Here is a 20,343-nt window from a genome sequence, read left to right on the forward strand (position 1 = left end):
CACGTGCGTTTTAATCGCCACTGAGATGAACAACAAGGCTCTGTTACTCGATCTCGGTGTGTTTATCATTTCTAGATTTCATGGCCTGTAGTGAAACAAGCTGTCACAGGAATTTATTTATTTTTAAGCATGAAGCAGAATCCACAGATAATGAGCTCATAATTATATAGCGGATTTTTTAAGATAAGGTAATAATGAAATGAAGTACAGCTAATGGGAAAAATAGCAATTTGCCGTGGCATCTGACATAATGTAATGAATTGAAGATTATCTCTGATCTTGACGCCTTAATTATTTGCCAGAAAATGCTTTCAATTTGTTTTTGAATAGATGGACGTGATTATAAAGTTACGGAAATGAAATGTGTTTACATCCTAAGCTACAGGTATAGGAAGGGAAATAAAGAGTTGGTGGGATGTTCTGGGTTGTTCATATTTCGTCATGGGGTGGTACAGCAGGAAAAATAGACAATAGACAATCAATAATAGACAATAGGTGCAGGAGGAGGCCATTCGGCCCTTTCGAGCCAGCACCGCCATTCAATGTGATCATGGCTGATCATCCCCAATCAGTGCCCCGTTCCTGCCTTCTCCCCGTATCCCCTGATTCCGCTATTTTTAAGAGCCCTATCCAGCTCTCTCTTGAAAGTATCCAGAGAACCTGCCTTCACCGTCCTCTGAGGCAGAGAATTCCACAGACTCACCACTCTCTGTGAGAAAAAGTGTTTCCTCGTCTCCGTTCTAAATGGCTTACTCCTTATTCTTAAACTGTAGCCCCTGGTTCTGGACTCCCCCAACATAGAGAACATGTTTCTTGCTTCTAACGTGTCCAATAGTAGAGACATGACTAGTACACAAAGTAAAGACAGAATTCAATACAAAACACAGTATGAAAGGGACGGCACGTGGGGCTAAGGATAGGCAGAGGTGAAGAGATGGGTCTTGAGGCGGGACTGGAAGATGGTGAGGGACACGGAATTGCGGATCAGTTGGGGGAGGGAGTTCCAGAGCCTGGGAGCTGCCCTGGAGAAGGCTCTGTCCCCGAAACTGCGGAGGTTGGACTTGTGGATGGAGAGGAGACCGGCTGATGTGGATCTGAGGGACCGTGAGGGTGAGCCAATGGCTGTTGTGTTTGGTCTTTTTAATCCGGAGGAGATGCAATGGAATTTTGTTGCACAGTACTGTGCAATAACAATAAACGTACTCTATTCTATTCTATTCTATTCTAAACAGGCCCTTCGGCCCACCGAGCCTGTGCCGGCCAGAGTGGGGGGGGGGGGGAGGGTGTGGTGTGGGGTGGGGGGGGGGGGTGGGTGGGGGGGGGGGGGGGGGGGGTGGTGGGGGGGGGGGGGGGGGGGGGGGGGGGGGGACCCCATTGAAACTTACCGAATAGTGAAAGGCTTGGATAGATTGGATGTGGATAGGATGTTTCCACTAGTGGGAGAGTCCAGGACTAGAGGTCACAGCCTCAGAATTAAAGGACGTTCCTTCAGGAAGGAGATGAGGAGGAATTTCTTTAGTCAGCGGGTGGTGAATCTGTGGAATTCTTTGCCACAGACGGCTGTGAAGGCCAAGTCCATGGATATATTTAAGGCTGAGATAGATAGATTCTTGATATGTACGGGTGTCAAGGGTTATGGGGGGAAAAGGCAGGAGAATGGGGTTAGGAGGGAGTAATTGAATGGCGGAGTAGACTTGATAGGCCGAATGGCCTAATTCTGCTCCTCTGACCTTATGACATGACCCCAAAGTCAGGATGGAACCCAGGTGTCTGGTGCTGTGAGGCAGCAACTCTATCGCTGAGCCACCGTGACCGTTGATGAGCCTATAAACACATGAAATAAACTATCCAATGTGTAGCTCGGCCAGGATCGCTGCCTGCAAACATAGTAACATAGCAAAATAGGTGCAGGAGTAGGCCATTCGGCCCTTCGAGACAGCGCCGCCATTCGATGTGATCATGGCTGATCATCCGAAATCAGTACCCCGTTCCAGCTTTTTCCCCATATCCCTTGATTTTACTTCGGAGTCACGTAAGTGACTACGTGAAGAACCCACCCAGTGCGCAGGCGCGGCATTACGTCAGCAGCGCAACAGCGGCAGCAGCTGGAGCCAGGCTCTCCAGCGGCAGGACAAAGACAAGACCTCAGGTAAGTGAGTCTTTTGTATTACAGAGAGTCGCTAATGGAGGAAGAAGCTATGGCTACCCGAAAGCGACCAACAAAGAGGACTGCCTGCCCAACTCCACCCGAGGAGGGGTCAATATCTGGGCGGCAGCCACCAGCGGCGGAGGAGCTGTTTGAACGCTCCCGCACACCCGACGCCGAGCCGCTCCCTGGGCCGCCGATTTCGACGCCCCGCACAGGGAGAAAATCAACCCGAAAAACAGACCGGCCGGTGGCCTCCGACTCGTCGGAGGAACGGGAACACTCTCCACCGGCGAAACGGGGAGACAGCCGCTTAAGCTGCATAAGGCAGCTGCTCGAGCAGATGCTTGAGGAGGAGATGCAGGCAAGGCATCTCCAAGGAGGACGGGCTGTGGCCTCCTCCAAACCATCACCACACCCTTCTGTTCCCTCCTTGTTTGAGGTCAGTAAGGGAGGCCAGGACTGGGCTGGCCTATCACAAGGGCAGGCGGACGACAGCGCAAGCATGCCAGGCGAGCTGGAGGAAGAAGAGCTACTGGGTGTAGTCAGCAGGTATGCGGCGCCCCCGAGGACCGGAATGATGCTAGCGCCAAGAATGGCGGCCAGTATCAACAGGCTCTCCAATAAGCCATTGCAGGAGAAAGTTATCCAAGAGGCCCTCGACACTTACACAGCGCCGGAAAACTGCGAAGCGCTTCGAGTAAAGACCGTAAACGGCCAGATATGGAGCCAGCTGGGACAGCATATCAGGACACAAGAGCTGAAGATGCAGCGTATCCTGAAGCTCCACACCGCAGCCATTACCGCCTTTGCTCGGTCCACGGAGAACGTGGAGCTCTCTACACCTCAGCAGGACGTGCTGGCCCTGATGTGCAACACGCAGTATGAGCTCAACAACTTAAGGCGTGAAAACATCAGGCCTGCCCTCAACCCCAAATACGCGGGCCTTTGCAAAGCTCCGGCGCCAGAAAAGGAGGCGCTACTATTCGGGGCCGACTTGGGGAAAAGGCTCAAGGAGCTGGAAGAGGCGGCCAAGCCTGTAGGCCTCATGAGGGCAGGGCCAGGACCGAGCAGGGTGAAGACACCCAGTTGGCAGCACGCCTCGGCATCCACCAGCAGGTACCGAGCTGGTGAAAGCCTGGTGACCGCTTCCCACTACCCCCAGAGCTCTTTTTTAGAGCGGGGCCCAGAGCGGAGCCGTGGGAAGATACGCCGCCCCACCACAGCACCAACAAGGACACCCTCGGGCCAAACCCATCGCAAACGCTCCCAGAAATGAACATGGAGGTAGGTGGGTCTGGTTCCTGTCAACATACACAGACAAAGGGTGTTGTATTAACAGGAGGGCGTTTAAGGTTCTTCAAACATGTTTGGTGCTCCTTTACTAACAACAAGTTTATACTCAACAGTATCAGTGGATACAAAATTGAATTTAAACCAGGCATAGAACCGCCGGTTCAGCACATACCCCAAAGGGTATTCCTTCCCACAGAATTAGAGAAGGTAGAAGGACAAGCTGAACTAGATAGGCTCGTGTCCAAGGGCATCATTGAGAGGGCCAGACACGAGCCATTGGAATTTGTATCGAATATATTTATCAGAACCAAAAAAGATGGTGGATGTCGCATTATCATTGATTTGACATCACTAAATCAGTCTGTTGAGTATCAACATTTCAAAATGGAGACATTTGTTACTGCCAGACAACTGATCTCCAAGGGATAGAGCATTACCCAATGGTTTAACGACAGCTCCCAGATTATTTACTAAAATTCTCAAAGTGGCCATGAAAAAATTAAGAGAACAAAAACATTTAGTCATGGCCTATCTGGATGATGTTCTCATATTGGGGAGAACAAGGGAACTAGCTGTCGCAGGAGTCTTAGCTACTAAACAACTCCTTGAAACATTGGGATTTGTTCTACACCCAGATAAATCAGTATTGAAGCCAACAACTAACATGGACTATCTAGGCTTCACTATCGACACTATCCGTATGACTGTCACTCTGCCAAGAGACAAAAAGGCTGCATTAGCAGAAGCATGTAACAACTTAATCGCAAAAACACAACCAAAGATCCGGCATGTAGCCAGAGTCATTGGTAGTATAGTAGCAGCATTTCCAGCTGCACAATATGGCCCCTTGCATTATCAGAATTTACAAAGAGCAAGGACACATGCACTACGTCTAAGTAGAGGGCATTATGACCGAACTATGGACTTACCCGCTGAAGCCAAATCAGAACTTCAGTGGTGGGTGGATAACATTTGGCACAGTTACAGTCCTATCGCCGTCACCAATCCTAACATAGTCATTACAACGGATGCCAGTGCATTAGGCTGGGGAGCTACTAACTCTATATCCAGCACAGGTGGCAGATGGACTAGTTCAGAGGCATCGCTACTACAATCACTAGGCATAAATTATTTGGAGATGCTGGCCGCCTTTTATGGGCTAAAAGCATATGCATCCGATATGCGGCACGTGCATGTCAGGTTAATGATTGATAACACGACGGTGGTGTCTTACATCCAGCACATGGGTGGCATAAAATCAGTATCATGCGACAAATTGACTACTATAATCTGGCAATGGTGTGTCGAGAGACATATTTGGCTATCAGCTGCCTATTTACCAGGCAAGCTAAACACAGTGGCGGACACCAGGTCACGAAAATTCAATGACAACATCGAATGGATGTTAGACCCAAAAATATTTGCTAGAATTGTTAAGCAATACGGTACGCCAGATATAGATTTGTTTGCGTCTAGATTAAATCACCAGCTACCCATGTATGTGGCTTGGGAACCAGACCCAGAGGCAGCAGCGGTAGATGCCTTCACGCTGGATTGGGGAAATTTCTTCTTCTATGCTTTCCCTCCCTTCTGCCTCATCAGCCGGGTACTCCAGAAAATACAAGCAGACTCGGCTTCAGGTATTCTGGTCGTACCCGACTGGCCTACCCAACCATGGTTCCCAGTTTTCCACGACATGGTGGTAGAGTCACCTATGGTTTTTCACAGCCACCCACAACTATTGACTCACCCGGTATCCGGCATAAGCCATCCATGACATCAAAAATTGAAACTCCTGGTTTGTAGGTTCTGAACAGGCCTTACCAGGGATTGGGGTTATCAGAACGAACAATCACCACCATGTCGGCGTCCCTGCGAGTCTCTACCAAAAAGCAGTACTTGACCTACATCAAGAAATGGGAGCAGTACTGCTTGGATGCAGGGACATCATACAAGACAGCCTCGATCACGGACGTGCTGGAATTCCTGGCCCACTTGCACCATGACCAAAAGATGAGCTACAGTGCCATCAATGCAGCACGGAGCGCCCTGTCCGCTTACCTTATGCCCACAGGACATCACAGCATTGGATCCCACCCTCTGGTTATAAAACTCCTCAAAGGGATTTATAATACTAAACCCCCTACACCCAGATACACCCATGTATGGGATGTAAGTGTAGTTTTGTCACACCTTAGAGGTTGGCCTCCGGTGGGATCCTTGAGTCTGGAGCAGTCCACTCTCAAGACCCTCATGCTCATGGCGCTCGTCTCTGCGCAAAGGGTTCAGTCACTGCATCAACTAAGACTGGACAACATGGTAACCACCCCAGACTCCATTACATTTACCATGCCGGGGTTGGTTAAACAAAGCAGGCCAGGTATGCCCAACTCTCCGTTAATCTTCCGGGCCTATCCTCCAGAACCTAGGCTGTGTGTAGTGACCCATCTATACAACTACGTAGACACAACCCAAACGCTTAGAGGGAGTGAAAAAGCCTTATGGGTCAGCCACAAAAAGCCTTTTGGACGGGTTACCAGCCAGACAATATCTAGGTGGTTGAAACAGGTCTTAAAAGCCGCGGGGATTAACACGGATGTTTTTAAATCCCATTCTATCAGGGCAGCGTCCACGTCAGCGGCGGAGCGGATGCAGGTTCCCATAGACCACATCCTTAGTACAGCGGGATGGTCAAGGGAATCAACGTTCCGGAAATTCTACCACAAACCGCTGATGGAGAAGGACTTGTTTGCGGACAAAATTTTAGAATCTGCAAACTTATAATTTAAAGCCCAGGGGAGCTATTTTTTGTTATTGTTAAATAAACATTTTTGTTTCAAAAAACTAACAAATTCGTTGGTCTTTAGATACCACTTCCTCCCTCGATGAACTTCGGCAGTGAGTGATATAACTGTTACACGGTTTGAAATCACAGACCTTTGAAGTCTTCACGTAGTCACTCATGTGACTCCGAAGTAAAATAGTAAGATTAAACGAGTACTTACCAGTACGAAGTTTGATCTGTATTTTATGAGGAGTTACGATGAGGGATTACGTGCCCTCCGCTCCCACCCTCGTTGTATAGATCAAACTCGAGCTGATGTCTCTTTAATCTTTACTATCTTTACTTCAATATTGTGTCTACCTGTGATTCCACACCGCTGCTTGGAAGTATGCCGCGCCTGCGCGCTGGGTGGGTTCTTCACGTAATCCCTCATCGTAACTCCTCATAAAATACAGATCAAACTTCGTACTGGTAAGTACTCGTTTAATCTCACTATTCTGTTAGCCCTCAGAGCTAAATCTAACTCTCCCTTGAAAACATCCAGTGAATTGGCCTCCACTGCCTTCTGTGGCATAGAATTCCACAGATTCGCAACTCTCTGGGTGGAAAAGTATCCCCCCCGCCACGGGGTGAACATGCAAACTCCATACAGATGTATTGTCTTTCCGCTGGCTGGTGAATTTTTTTTATTCCTCATCTCAGTCCTAAATGGCCTCCACCTTATTCTTAAACTGTGTGACCCCTGGTTCCGGGCTCCCCCAACATTGGAAACATTTTCTCCTGCATCTAGCCTGTTCCTCCCCATTGTAGAAACATAGAAACATAGAAAATATGTGCAGGAGGAGGCCATTCGGCCCTTCGAGCCAGCACCGCCATTCATTGCGATCATAGAAACATAGAGAAACATAGAAAATAGGTGCAGGAGCAGGCCATTCGGCCCTTCGAGCCTGTGCCGCCATTCAATATGATCATGGCTGATCATCCAACTCAGTATCCTGTACCTGCCTTCTCTCCATACCCCTTTAGCCACAAGGGCCACATCTAACTCCCTGATCATGGCTGATCGTCCCCAATCAATAACCCGTGCCTGCCTTCTCCCCATATCCCTTGATGCCACTAGCCCCTAGAGCTCTAACTGACTCTGTCTTAAATCCATCCAGTGACTTGGCCTCCACTGCCCTGTGCGGCAGGGAATTCCACAAATTCACAACTCTCTGGGCGAAAACGTTTTTTTTCTCACCTCTGTCTTAAAAGTGTTTCCTCGTCTCCGTTCTAAATGGCTTACCCCTTTATTCTTAAACTGTGTGACCCCTGGTTGTGGACTCGCCCAACATTGGGAACATTTTTCCTGCATCTAGCTTGTCCCGTTACATTGGACTCACATCCCTTTCATCGTGTCCTTCAGGGGGCTCACATTGTGGAGACTCTCATTCAGCATAGGAAACATCGACACAGCGGCCCATCTTAATTGCTCTTCCATTACGCCCATTGATGGCGCCCCCTTTGAAAGCTGACAAATATTGTGCAATGAATCTCGCATTAATGACAGGGGAAGTTACCAGAACACAAACCGTCTCTTGTAAGTGTTTCATAACCGTCTCATAAGCGTTTTTAAAGTTCTTTATCTATATATATATATATATATATATATATATATATATATATAAAACTCATCTCTGGCTATACCTCTGACAATGTATCAGTGACTCATTGATTTTCATTCTTTGCACTTTCAAAGTACACTTGGATGAATATAACAAGCTTCCGAGCAATCTACAATGTCCTCTACTCTAAAACGTCTCATTTTGACTGTCGCCTAGATAGCAATTTGTCAGAAGACTTTTGGGCTTGCGAAATAAATTGGGCTTGATAACTCGTGCTGGCAGGGATTTCAAGTAATGGTAAATGTTCCACTTATTTCCAAAGCTTTAACCCCAGTTATTGCCTCTTCGCCCCCTCTCCTCTTCCGTCGGGCAAAAGATACAACAGCTTGAAAGCACCAGATTCTTCCCCGCTGTTATCAGAACACTGAATACACCTCTTATAAAAAACGGATGTACTCTCGATCTTCCAGTCTACTTTGTTGTGGCCCTTGCGCTTTAAAAAAAAACCCTGCACTTTCATTGCAGCGTAACACCAAATACTGCACTCTGTTTCCTTTGTCCTTTTGCATGAAATCTTGCACACATGTGTAGTATGATTTTGACAATTGTGATACTAACACAAATTCAATCATATGCTTGAATGTGGACGTGGGTACAAGGAACTGCAGATGCTCAAAAGTTCATGTGTTTAGAAACGTTTAAAGAGCAGGATTAGGCCATTCGGCCCATTAAGTCTATTCCACCATTCAACCATGGCTGATCTATCTGTCCCATCCCAACCGCATTCTCCTGCCTTCTCCCCGTAACCCCGGACATGCTGGTGTACAAAAAAGACCCAGAATGCTGGAGTAACTCAGCGGGTCAGGCAGCATCTGTGGAGATCATGGATAGGTGATGTTTTCGGTCCGGAGCCCTCTACGGACTTTTTAGACTTTAGAGATGCAGCGCGGAAACAGTGGCCTTCGGCCCACCGAGCCCATGCCAACCTGTGACCTACTACTACACACTATCCTACTCACGCTAGGGACAATCTACAATTCTTATTGAAGCCAATTAACCTACAAACCTGTAAGTCTTTCATAGCAAAAGGATTTGAGTATAGGAGCAGGGAGGTTCTACTGCAGTTGTACAGGGTCTTGGTGAGACCACATCTGGAGTATGGCGTACAGTTTTGGTCTCCTAATCTGAGGAAGGACATTCTTGCCATAGAGGGAGTACAGAGAAGGTTCACCAGACTGATTCCTGGGATGTCAGGACTTTCATATGAAGAAAGACTGGATAGACTCGGCTTGTACTCGCTAGAATTTTGAAGATTGAGGGGGGATCTTATAGAAACTTACAAAATTCTTAAGGGGTTGGACAGGCTAGATGCAGGAAGATTGTTCCCGATGTTGGGGAAGTCCAGAACAAGGGGTCACAGTTTAAGGATAAGGGGGAAATCTTTTAGGACCGAGATGAGGAAAACCTTTTTCACACAGAGAGTGGTGAATCTGTGGAATTCTCTGTCGCAGAAGGTAGTTGAGGCCACAGTTCATTGGCACTATATTTAAGAGGGAGTTAGATGTGGCCCTTGTGGCTAAAGGGATCAGGGGTTATGGAGAGAAGGCAGGGACAGGATACAGAGTTGGATGATCAGCCATGATCATATTGAATGGCGGTGCAGGCTAGAAGGACCGAATGGCCTACTCCTGCACCTATTTTCAATGTTTCTATATTTCTATGTTTCTTTGGAGTGTGGATGGAAACCGGAGCACCCGGAGAAAACCCACGCGGGTCACAAACTACCGCCATCAGGTTGTTAAACACAACAACCTCCAAATGAGCTCCGAACTACACAAACTTAGACCTATAGCCTCAGCTCTTTGATTCCTGTACTCTGGGCAAGAGGTTCTGCATCTACCCGATCTATTCCTCTCATGATTTTATACACCTCTAAAAGATCATCCCTCATTCTCCTGTGCTCTAAGGAATAGAGTCCCAGCCTACTCAACCTCTCCCTGTAGCATTGAATTTATTGGACTATTATTGTTTGTTTGTTTTTGTTTGTTTGTGTTTGTTTTCATATATATATATATATATATATATATATATATATATATATATATACATGTATACATTATAGGGTTATGTATTATCGTTACTTTTTTGCATATCCTTCTTTCATTTGTTCCATATCTCTCTACATCACCATCTGTATCTCTCGTTGCCCTTTCCCCTGACTCTCAGTCTGAAGAAGGGTCTCGACCCGAAGCATCACCTGTTCCTTTTCTCCGGCGATGCTGGGCGGTCACGGTGGTGCAGCGGTAGAGTTATAATAATAATAATAATAATAAGTTTATTTATATAGCACATTTATAGTCAATTTTCATTGACCCCAAAGTGCTTTACATAATTTAAAAATCAGTTCCATACAAAGCATAAAGATGGGTTAACAAAATAATAAAATGCATAAACAGGACACAACATGTAACATAAACATCTCCACCACAGCATTCATCACTGTGGTGGAAGGCACAAAAATTTTTTTGCTGCCTGTTATGCCCCCTGTCCCTCTTAGGAAACCTGAACGGAAACCTCTGGAGACTTTGCGCCCCACCCGAGGTTTCCGCCCGGTTCCCGGAGGTTGCAGGTGGTTGCCGGAGGTTGCAGGTAGTGGAAGCAGGTAGGGAGACTGACAAAAACCTCCGGGAACCGCACGGAAACCTTGGGTGGGGCGCAAAGTCTCCAGAGGTTTCCGTTCAGGTTTCTTAAGTGGGACAGGGGCACTACAGCGCTCACAGCGCTCACAGACCCGACTAACGGATGCTTTTCTGTACGGAGTTTGTACGTCTTCCCCGTGACCCGCGTGGGCATCGATCAGAGATCTTCGGTTTCCGCCCACACTCCAAAGGCGTACAGGTTTCCACCACAGTGAAGAACGCTGTGGTGGATGTTGGTGATGAATTCTATTGTGTATTGTGTGTTCTTTTTTTAAGTGTATCGCTGCTGGCAAATTCATTTCACTGCACCTTCGGCTTGATGTGCCTTTGACTTTGACTTTGACTTTGACTTTTGTTTGTAGATCAATTGGCTTGGTGTAAATGTAAATTGTCCCTAGTGTGTGGAGGACCGTGTCGATGTGCGGGGATCGCTGGTCGGCACGGACTCGGTGGGCTGAAGGGCCTGTTTCCGTGCTGTATCTCTAAACTATTCATCTGCTCAACAAACATCTCTCCAGCTTCCTCTGACTAATGCTGTCTCCCTGGGCGGAAAACAGCGGAACGAAATACAAAAAAAAATCAAAAACAAATCACAGAGGTTGGAAATGGGATTAAAATGCAGAGCATGCACGAGGCATTCGGCAGGTCAGGCAGCAGTGGTTAATATTTCAGTGGAGATCCTTTGTCTGTTCCGAGGTGTCAACTGTGTTTCTTCTTCCAGAAAGAAATACTGAAGAAATACTAAGTTACCATTTAGAAGTTTGGGCTTCTGAATGTCATGTAGTAATTCAGAGTACCTGGGAGACGAGACACCGCTGTGGCTAAAATAGCTATAGAGTCATCGTCATACAGTGTGGACAGAGGCCCTTCAGCCCAACTTGCCCACACCGGCCAACAATGTCCCAGCTACACTAGTCCCACCTGCCTGCATTTGGTCCATATCCCTCCAAACCTGTCCTGTCCATGTACCTGTCCGACTGTGTCTTAAATGTTGGGGTAGTCTTGTCTCAACTACCTCCTCCGGCAGCACCCACCCACCCCTGTGTGTAAAAAAGTTACCCCTCAGGTTCCTATTAAATTTTTCCCCCCTCTCACCTTATACCTATGTCCTCTAGCCGTCGATTCCCTTATTCTGGGCAAGAGATTCTGTGTGTCTACCTGATCTATTCCTCTCACGATTTAATACACCTCTAACAGATCACCCTGCGCTCCAAGGAATAAAGTCTCAGCCTGCTCAACCTCTGGCTGTGCCCCAGGCCCTCGGGTCCCGGCAACATCCTCGTAAATCTTCTCTGCACCCTGCACCCGGCTTGACAACATCTTTCCTATAACATGGTGCCAAGAACTGAACACAATCTTCAGCAGTCGTGACCGTGGCTGCAATCTGTGTGGAGTTTGCACGATCTCCCTGTGGCCTCGTGGGTTTCAATAGACAATAGACAATAGACACTGGGTGCAGGAGTAGGCCATTCGGCCCTTCGAGCCAGCACCGCCATTCAATGAGATCATGGCTGATCATCCCCAATCAGTGCCCCGTTCCTGCCTTCTCCCCATATCCCCTGACTCCACTATATTTAAGAGCCCTATCTAGCTCTCTCTTGAAAGCATCCAGAGAACCGGCCTCCACCACCCTCTGAGGCAGAGAATTCCACAGACTCACAACTCTCCGTGAGAAAAAGTGTTTCCTCGTCTCCGTTCTAAATGGCTTACCCCTAAATCTTAAATTGTTGCCACTGGTTCTGCACTCCCCCAACATCGGGAACATGTTTCCTGCCTCTGGCGTGTCCAAGCCCTTAACAATCTTATATGTTTCAATTAGATCCCTTCTCATCCTTCTAAACTCCAGAGTGTACAAGCCCAGCTGCTCCATTCTCTCAGCATGTGACAGTCCCGCCTTAGTATAAATGTAAAGCCAATTAACCTACAAACCTGCACGTCTTTGGAATTTGGGAGGAAACCGGAGCGCCCGGGGAAAACCCACGCAGGTCATGGGGAGAACGTACAAACTCCGTACAGACAGCGCCCGTAGTCGGGATCGAACCCGGGTCTCTGACGTACTACTCCTGCACCTATTGTCTATTGTCTATTACTATGTATTCAGGTCTAGTATTCTCTGATCTGTTTGGATAGCTTTCTCTGTACCTCGGTACAAGTGACCATGCGATCTGTGACAATAACAAACCTGAAACAAATACTCAAAGACACAAGTGCTCTGACCAGGATCAAGGGCTCACTTGCGTCGAATACAAAGGGGGCATTGCAGACAATGGCCTGACACCAAGGTGTGCTCTGGGGCATTTTATTGCAGAAATACTGACTCACACATTTTATCTGAAACGCCCTGGGAGAAATGGTTAGGAATCAAATAGGGAATGCAAAGGTCTCCCTCAGGAGTTTCTGAGGAGATCTCACTGTAACCACAGACGAGGGTTGAATTTTAAAATCACTTGACTCCAGTCAAAACCAACACTCATATTTCACAAGCTGTTTCGCTGTCATAGATGAAGAGAAATATAATTGTAAATTAAAATACTTCGGACTCTTGAGCAGCCTCGGACCAATAAAAACATTATAATGGCCAATAAATTTGAACCTTGGACCTCGACTTAATTCCTTGGAGCGCTGGAGGATGAGGGGTGATCTTATAGAGGTGGACAAAATCAGGAGCGGAATAGATCGGGGAGAAGCTCTTTCCAGGGAATCAAGAACCAGAGGACATAGGCTGAGGGTGAGGGGGGTTTAATAGGAACAGAAGGGGCATTTTTTTTACACAAAGGATGGTGGGTGTATGGAACGAGCTGCTGGAGGACGCAGTTGAGGCAACATTTATGAAATATTTAGATAGGTACATGGATAGGATGGGTTTATAGGGATACAGCATGGAAACAGGCCCTTCGGCCCGCCAAGTCCGCGCCGGCCAGCGATTCCCGCACATTCACAACACGCTACGCATACTGGGGACAATATACACTTACGCCAAACCAATTAACCTCCAAACCTGTATGTCTTTGGGAGTGTGGGAGGAAACCGAAGCTCTCGGAGAAAACCCGCGCGGTCACGTGGAGAACGTACAAACTCCGTACGTAATCGGGATCGATCACGGGTCTCTGGCGCTGCAAGTGCTGCAAGGCACCAACGCTACCTCTGTGCCACCATGCCCACCCTGCTGACTGATCTGCTGAGTTCCTCCAGCGTTTTGTATTGTGTTGGAACCAACTCGTCAGTTAAATGTTGCGCATAAGATCACAAGACCATCAGTGATAGGAGCAGAACTGGGCCATTCGGCCCATCAAGTCCACACTCCGCCATTCAATCACGGCTGATCTTTCTCTCCCACTCCTAACCCCATTCTCCTGCCTTCTCCCCATAACCTCTGACACCCACACTAATCAAGAATCTATCTATCTCTGCCTTAAATATATCCACTGACTTGGCCTCCACAGCCTTCTGTGGCAAAGAATTCCACAGATTCACCACCCTCTGATTGAAGAAATTCCTCCTCAACTCCTTTCTGAAAGAATACCCGTTAATTCTGAGGCAACGACCTCTAGTCCTAGACTCTCCCACTATTTCCGGTGGGCGGCGCGACTCACGTCACAGCGGCCTCTGCAGTCCTTTTATTTGTTTTGACAGGGTATGCGTGTGGGGGGAGGGCTGGGGGCGGGGGAGGGAAACTTTTAAAATCTTTCCCCTGCACGGAGAACCCGACCTTTTCCTTGTCGGGTCTCCGTTGTCGTTGGGGCTGCAACGTGGAGCGGCCTCCAGCAGGAACGACCTGGGGCTCCAGTCGCGGAGCCTGCGGACTTACCCTCCATCGCGGAGCTGGCCGAGTTCGGAGCGGGTGGAGCGGTGGTGGCGCGCTGCTGTGACCCGATCCCCGGAGATTCGGAGGCTCCAACCGCAGGTCTGGCAGACAGGATCACCGGGAGCCCGCGGGTCCCTGCTGGGAGACCGCTTTTCGGGGCTTCCGCAACGGCGACTTCACCCGCCCGAGTAGCGGGGTTGAAGATTACCTGGAGCGGGGCCTTACATCACCGCCCCGGCGCGGCTTGGAATGGCTGCGGGACTTTGCTAGCGCCCGCCGGGGGCTCCAACAACAAGACCCGGAGCATGGCCTTGCATCGCCCGGCGTGGCTTTAATGGCCGCGGGACAATTGCCATCGCCCGCCGGGGGCTTTGACTCTGACATCGGGGAGGAGAGGGGAGTGCAGGGGAGAGATACGTTTTTTGCCTTCCATCATAGTGAGGAGGAGATGCACTGTGATGGATGTCTGTGTAAATTGTGTTGTGTCTTGGGTCTTTCTTTCTTATGTATATGACTACAGAAACACCATTTGTATTGTATTGTAGTGTAAACATCCTCTCACACAGTATGGAATAGATGTCGTTGAAGTCCATCTCAATCCATTTTCAACGTTTGCATTTTTTGAGATTATTTACAAAGGATCAACTTAATTCTGAAAGACCTGAGCTTTTGTTGTTTGTTCTTGTCATGAAACTACAGTAAAGACTTCCTACCGTAGGTAGATTACTGACATGTTCATTGTTAGTTTAGCAAATTGATATATGAATCTTTAAATAAAATTCGATATGCCTCTCTAGGTCAATTGTAGATTTAAAATGAAATCTTAATGAGTGTTGACAAAATTGCTGGAGAAACTCAGCGGGTGAGGCAGCATCTATGGAGCGAAGGAATAGGCAACGTTTTTTATAAACTGAAGGGTCTCGACCCAAAACGTCGCCCATTGCTTTGCTCTTCATAGATGCTGCCTCACCCGCTGAGTTTCTCCAGCATTTTTGTCTACCTTCGATTTTTCCAGCATCTGCAGTTCTTTCTTAATGAGTGTAGTCTTCCAGATATTATTTTCCAAAAGGGCCTTAACGCACCAGCCCAATTCTCAAACGTTAACTAGATTTCAAAGTGGAAATATAAATACCAACTTGCCCCTCATTGCATTTAATAGAATAGAATTGTTACAGCTTTTATACGAGAATGATCCCAGGAATGAGTGGGTTAGCATATGATGAGCCTTTGTCGGCGCTGGGCCTGTACTTGCTGGAGTTTAGAAGGATGAGGGGGTACATCATTGAAACTTACCGAATAGTGAAAGGCCTGGATAGTGTGGATGTGGAGAGGATGTTTCCACTAGTGGGAGAGTCTAGGACTAGAGGGCACAGCCTCAGATTTAAAGGACGTTCCTTTAGGAAGGAGATGGTGGAATTTCTTTAGTCAGAGGGTGGTGAATCTGTGGAATTCAATGCCACAGAAAGTAAGATCACCCCTCAATCTCCTTTACTCCTGAGAAAGCAAGCCCTTACGGAAGGCCGCCAATCCAGGCAACGTTCTGGTGATGGGGTCCGACATCAAGTCTCCCTTTGAATAGAGAAGCACTGGGTAAATACTAGGGACATATTTTCCCCTCCCTCACTCCCTCTATCCTTCCCTCACTCCCTCCCCTCTTCCCCCTCCCTCTTCCATCTCTCCTCCTCCCTCCCTCCCTCCCTCCCTCCCTCCCTCCCTCCCTCCCTCCCTCCCCCTCTCCCTCCCACCTTCCCCCTCTCTCCCTCTCTCCCTCCCTCGGTCCCTCCTTCCCTCTCTCCCTCGGTCCCTCCTTCCCCCTCTCCCTCCCTCCTCCCTCCCTCCCTCTCCTACCCCCAATCCTCAGGCTTCTCTCCCTCCCTCTCTCCCTCCCACCTTCTCCCTCTCTCCCTCCCTCCCTCCCTCTCCTCTCCATCCCTCCCTCTCTCTCTCCCTCCCTCTCTCCCTCTCTCCCTCTCACTGTCTCCTCTCTCCCTCCCTCTCTCCATCTCTCCTCCCTCCCCCTCCCTCCTCCCTCCCTCCCTCCATCTCTCCCTCCCTCCCTCCCTCCCTCCCTCCCTATCTCCCTCCCTCCCTCTCTCCCTCCTCCCTCCCTCCATCCCTCCCTCCCTCCCTCCCTCCATCCCTCCCTCCCTCCATCCCTACCTCCCTCCCTCCCTCCATCTCTCCCTCCCTCCCTCTCTCCCCCTCACCCCCAAAGGGAGTGGAGCCATTTACCACCGCTGGCACTGCCAGCTTCACCAGCCCCCGCTGATCTCTTCAGAGGTCAGGAGTCGAGCGCGGGGCAGCCCCTGGTGCCATGCCCGAGTCTCCTGGCCGGAGAATCCCACCGTTCTGGCCACCATGGCCCCCGGGGATTGTCTTTGAGAATAACGGGGGGCCAGCGAGCCGCCACAAGACCCTGGTCGGAAGCAGCTGCCTGCGTCCAGCAATGGAAATGCCTCAGTCCTTAACACACACGCTAAATACCTTCCAAACACTGACAGACTCTTTGACCCAACGCCCGCTCCCCTCGTTCATAGTAGGTTGGAGGAAAGCACCAACTGCTTTGGGAATGTAGTGGGTATGAAGCTTGCTACAGCTCGTATCCTGCAAGAAAATTTCCTGAAGGTACACAAAAAAGCTGGAGAAACTCAGCGGGTGCAGCAGCATCTATGGAGCGAAGGAAATAGGCGACGTTTCGGCCCGAGTTCCTCCAGCATCTTTGTGTGCCTTCGATTTTCCAGCATCTGCAGTTCCTTCTTAAACAAGATGATTTCACTTTGGCCAATGTCAAGTAGCGAAAACGCACTCACTCACTTTACATGGAATTGATTCTGTGCCTGTCTCGCTGTGCCGTTCCGAAGAGTTTGAAGCCAGTCTGTCCTCGACGCTGGTGAACCACCGCCGTTAATCAATGTAATCAATATCTGAGTGTAGGTTCAGTGTAAGGACACGTTTCCGTGCCGAATGTCACTACGGGTTCAAAGCAAAATACCCAGCGTACAAGGAACTATGAGCTACCATGAGCTGAAGTTTGACACAGAGTGCTGGAGTAACTCAAGCATAAGGCCATAAGTAATAGGAGCAGAATTAGGCCACTCGGCCCATCAAGCGTCTACACCGCCATTCAATCAGGGCTGATCTATCTCTCCCTCCCAACCCCATTCTCCTGCCTTCTCCACATAACCCTTCATAGCAAAAGGATTTGAGTATAGGAGCAGGGAGGTTCTACTGCAGTTGTACAGGGTCTTGGTGAGACACACACCTGGAGTATTGCATACAGTTTTGGTCTCCAAATCTGAGGAAGGACATTATTGCCATAGAGGGAGTGCAGAGAAGGTTCACCAGACTGATTCCTGGGATGTCAGGACTGTCTTATGAAGAAAGACTGGATAGACTTGGTTTATACTCTCTAGAATTTAGGAGAATGAGAGGGGATCTTATAGAAACTTACAAAATTCTTAAGGGGTTGGACAGGCTAGATGCAGGAAGATTGCTCCCGATGTTGGGGAAGTCCAGGACAAGGAGTCACAGCTTAAGGATAAGGGGGAAATCCTTTAAAACCGAGATGAGAAGAACTTTTTTCACACAGAGAGTGGTGAGTCTCTGGAACTCTCTGCCGCAGAGGGTAGTCGAGGCCAGTTCATTGGCTATATTTAAGAGGGAGTTAGATGTGGCCCTTGTGGCTATCAGGGGGTATGGAGAGAAGGCAGGTACGGGATACTGAGTTGGATGATCAGCCATGATCATATTGAATGGCGGTGCAGGCTCGAAGGGCCGAATGGCCTACTCCTGCACCTAATTTCTATGTTTCTATGTTTCTGACCCCTGACACCCGCACTAATCAAGAATCTATCTATCTATCTCTGCCTCGAAAATATCCACTGACTTGTGGCCTCCACAGCCGTCTGTGGCAAAGAATCCCACAGATTCACCACCCTCAGGCAGCATTCCCTGCATACGCATTTTCTTTTCTCCAGTGTCATCTATTTTTTATTACTTTGATTAAAAAAAAAGGCATCTGGACCTGTGCCTAGTTTATTTATTATGGAGACACAGCGTGAAAACAGGCCCTTCTGCCCACTGAGTCCGTGCCGGCCAGCGATCAGCTGGTTCTATCCTGGGACAATTGACAGAGGGCCAATTGACCTACAAGCCTCCACGTCTTTGGAGAGCGGGAGGAAGCCGGTGCACCCGGAGAAAACCCATGTGGTCACAGGGAGAACGCACAAACTCCATACAGACAGCATTGAGTCATGGAGTCATTCAACGTGGAAGCAGGCCCTTCGGCCCAACTCCCCTATGTCAACCAGGTTCTGCATCGTAAATTGCTCTGGGAGGTTCCATGATCAAAGACAATAGACATAGAAACATAGAAACATAGAAATTAGGTGCAGGAGTAGGCCATTCGGCCCTTCGAGCCTGCACCGCCATTCAATATGATCATGGCTGATCATCCAACTCAGTATCCCGTACCTGCCTTCTCTCCATACCCCCTGATCCCCTTAGCCACAAGGGCCACATCTAACTCCCTCTTAAATATAGCCAATGAACTGTGGCCTCAACTACCCTCTGTGGCAGAGAGTTCCAGAGATTCACCACTCTCTGTGTGAAAAAAGTTCTTCTCATCTCGGTTTTAAAGGATTTCCCCCTTATCCTTAAGCTGTGACCCCTTGTCCTGGACTTCCCCAACATCGGGAACAAGCTTCCTGCATCTAGCCTGTCCTGACCCCTTAAGAATTTTGTAAGTTTCTATAAGATCCTTATCCCCATCTTCCCCTTACTAGAGAGCCATTTTAAAGGATATCCCCTTCTCCTTAAGCTGTGACCCCTGTCCTGGAACTTCCCTAGACAATAGACAACGGACAGCACCGCCATTCAATGTGATCGTGGCTGATCATCCCCAATCAGTACCCCGTTCCTGCCTTCTCCCCATATCCCCTGACTCCACCATCTTCAAGAGCCCTATCTAGCTCTCTCTTGAAAGTAAGGGATGGCGGACTGGATGGAAAATTGGCTTCATGGAAGGAAGCACTATTAGTCTGGAAAGTACCCGGGTCTCCGGCCCCGTGAGGTGACAGCACTACTGCAGTGCCTGAGGTGTTGCCTGACCCGCTGAGTGACTCCAAGATTTGGTGTCTATCTTCAGCATAAGCAGGTAGACAAAAGTGCTGGAGAAACTCAGCGGGTGCAGCAGCATCTATGGAGCGAAGGAAATAGGCAACGTTTCGGACCGAGTTAGAGTTGCTGCCTCACGGCGCCAGAGACCCGGGTTCGATCCTGACTCCGGGTGCTTCCTTCGATGAAGCCATTTGTCCATCTGGTCAGCTGGACACTGGGTGACCTAACCTTCCAGAGCAACCTACCACATGGAACAGCACTCTTGCCATAGAGGGAGTACAGAGAAGGTTCGCCAGACTGATTCCTGGGATGTCAGGACTTTCATATGAAGAAAGACTGGATAGACTCGGCTTGTACTCGCTAGAATTTAGAAGATTGAGGGGGGATCTTATAGAAGCGTACAAAATTCTTAAGGGGTTGGACAGGCTAGATGCAGGAAGATTGTTCCCGATGTTGGGGAAGTCGAGAACAAGGGGTCACAGTTTAAGGATAAGGGGGAAATCTTTTCGGACCGAGATGAGAAAAACATTTTTACACAGAGAGTGGTGAATCTCTGGAATTCTCTGCCACAGAAGGTAATTGAGGCCAGCTCATTGGCTATATTTAAGAGGGAGTTAGATGTGGCCCTTGTGACTAAAGGTGTCAGGGGATATGGAGAGAAGGCAGGTACAGGATACTGAGTTGGATGATCAGCCATGATCATATTGAATAGCGGTGCAGGCTCGAAGGGCCGAATGGCCTACTCCTGCACCTATTTTCTATGTTTCTATGTTTCTATGGAACCAGGTCGGCATGGGCAAGTTGGGCCAATGGCTCTATGCTGTCTGCACGGAGTCTGCATGTTCTCCCTGTGACTGCGAGTGTGTGGGTTTTCTCCGGGTGCTCCGGTT

Source organism: Leucoraja erinacea, chromosome 10 (genome assembly GCF_028641065.1).
Source record: "Leucoraja erinacea ecotype New England chromosome 10, Leri_hhj_1, whole genome shotgun sequence".
Taxonomy (NCBI): domain Eukaryota; kingdom Metazoa; phylum Chordata; class Chondrichthyes; order Rajiformes; family Rajidae; genus Leucoraja; species Leucoraja erinaceus.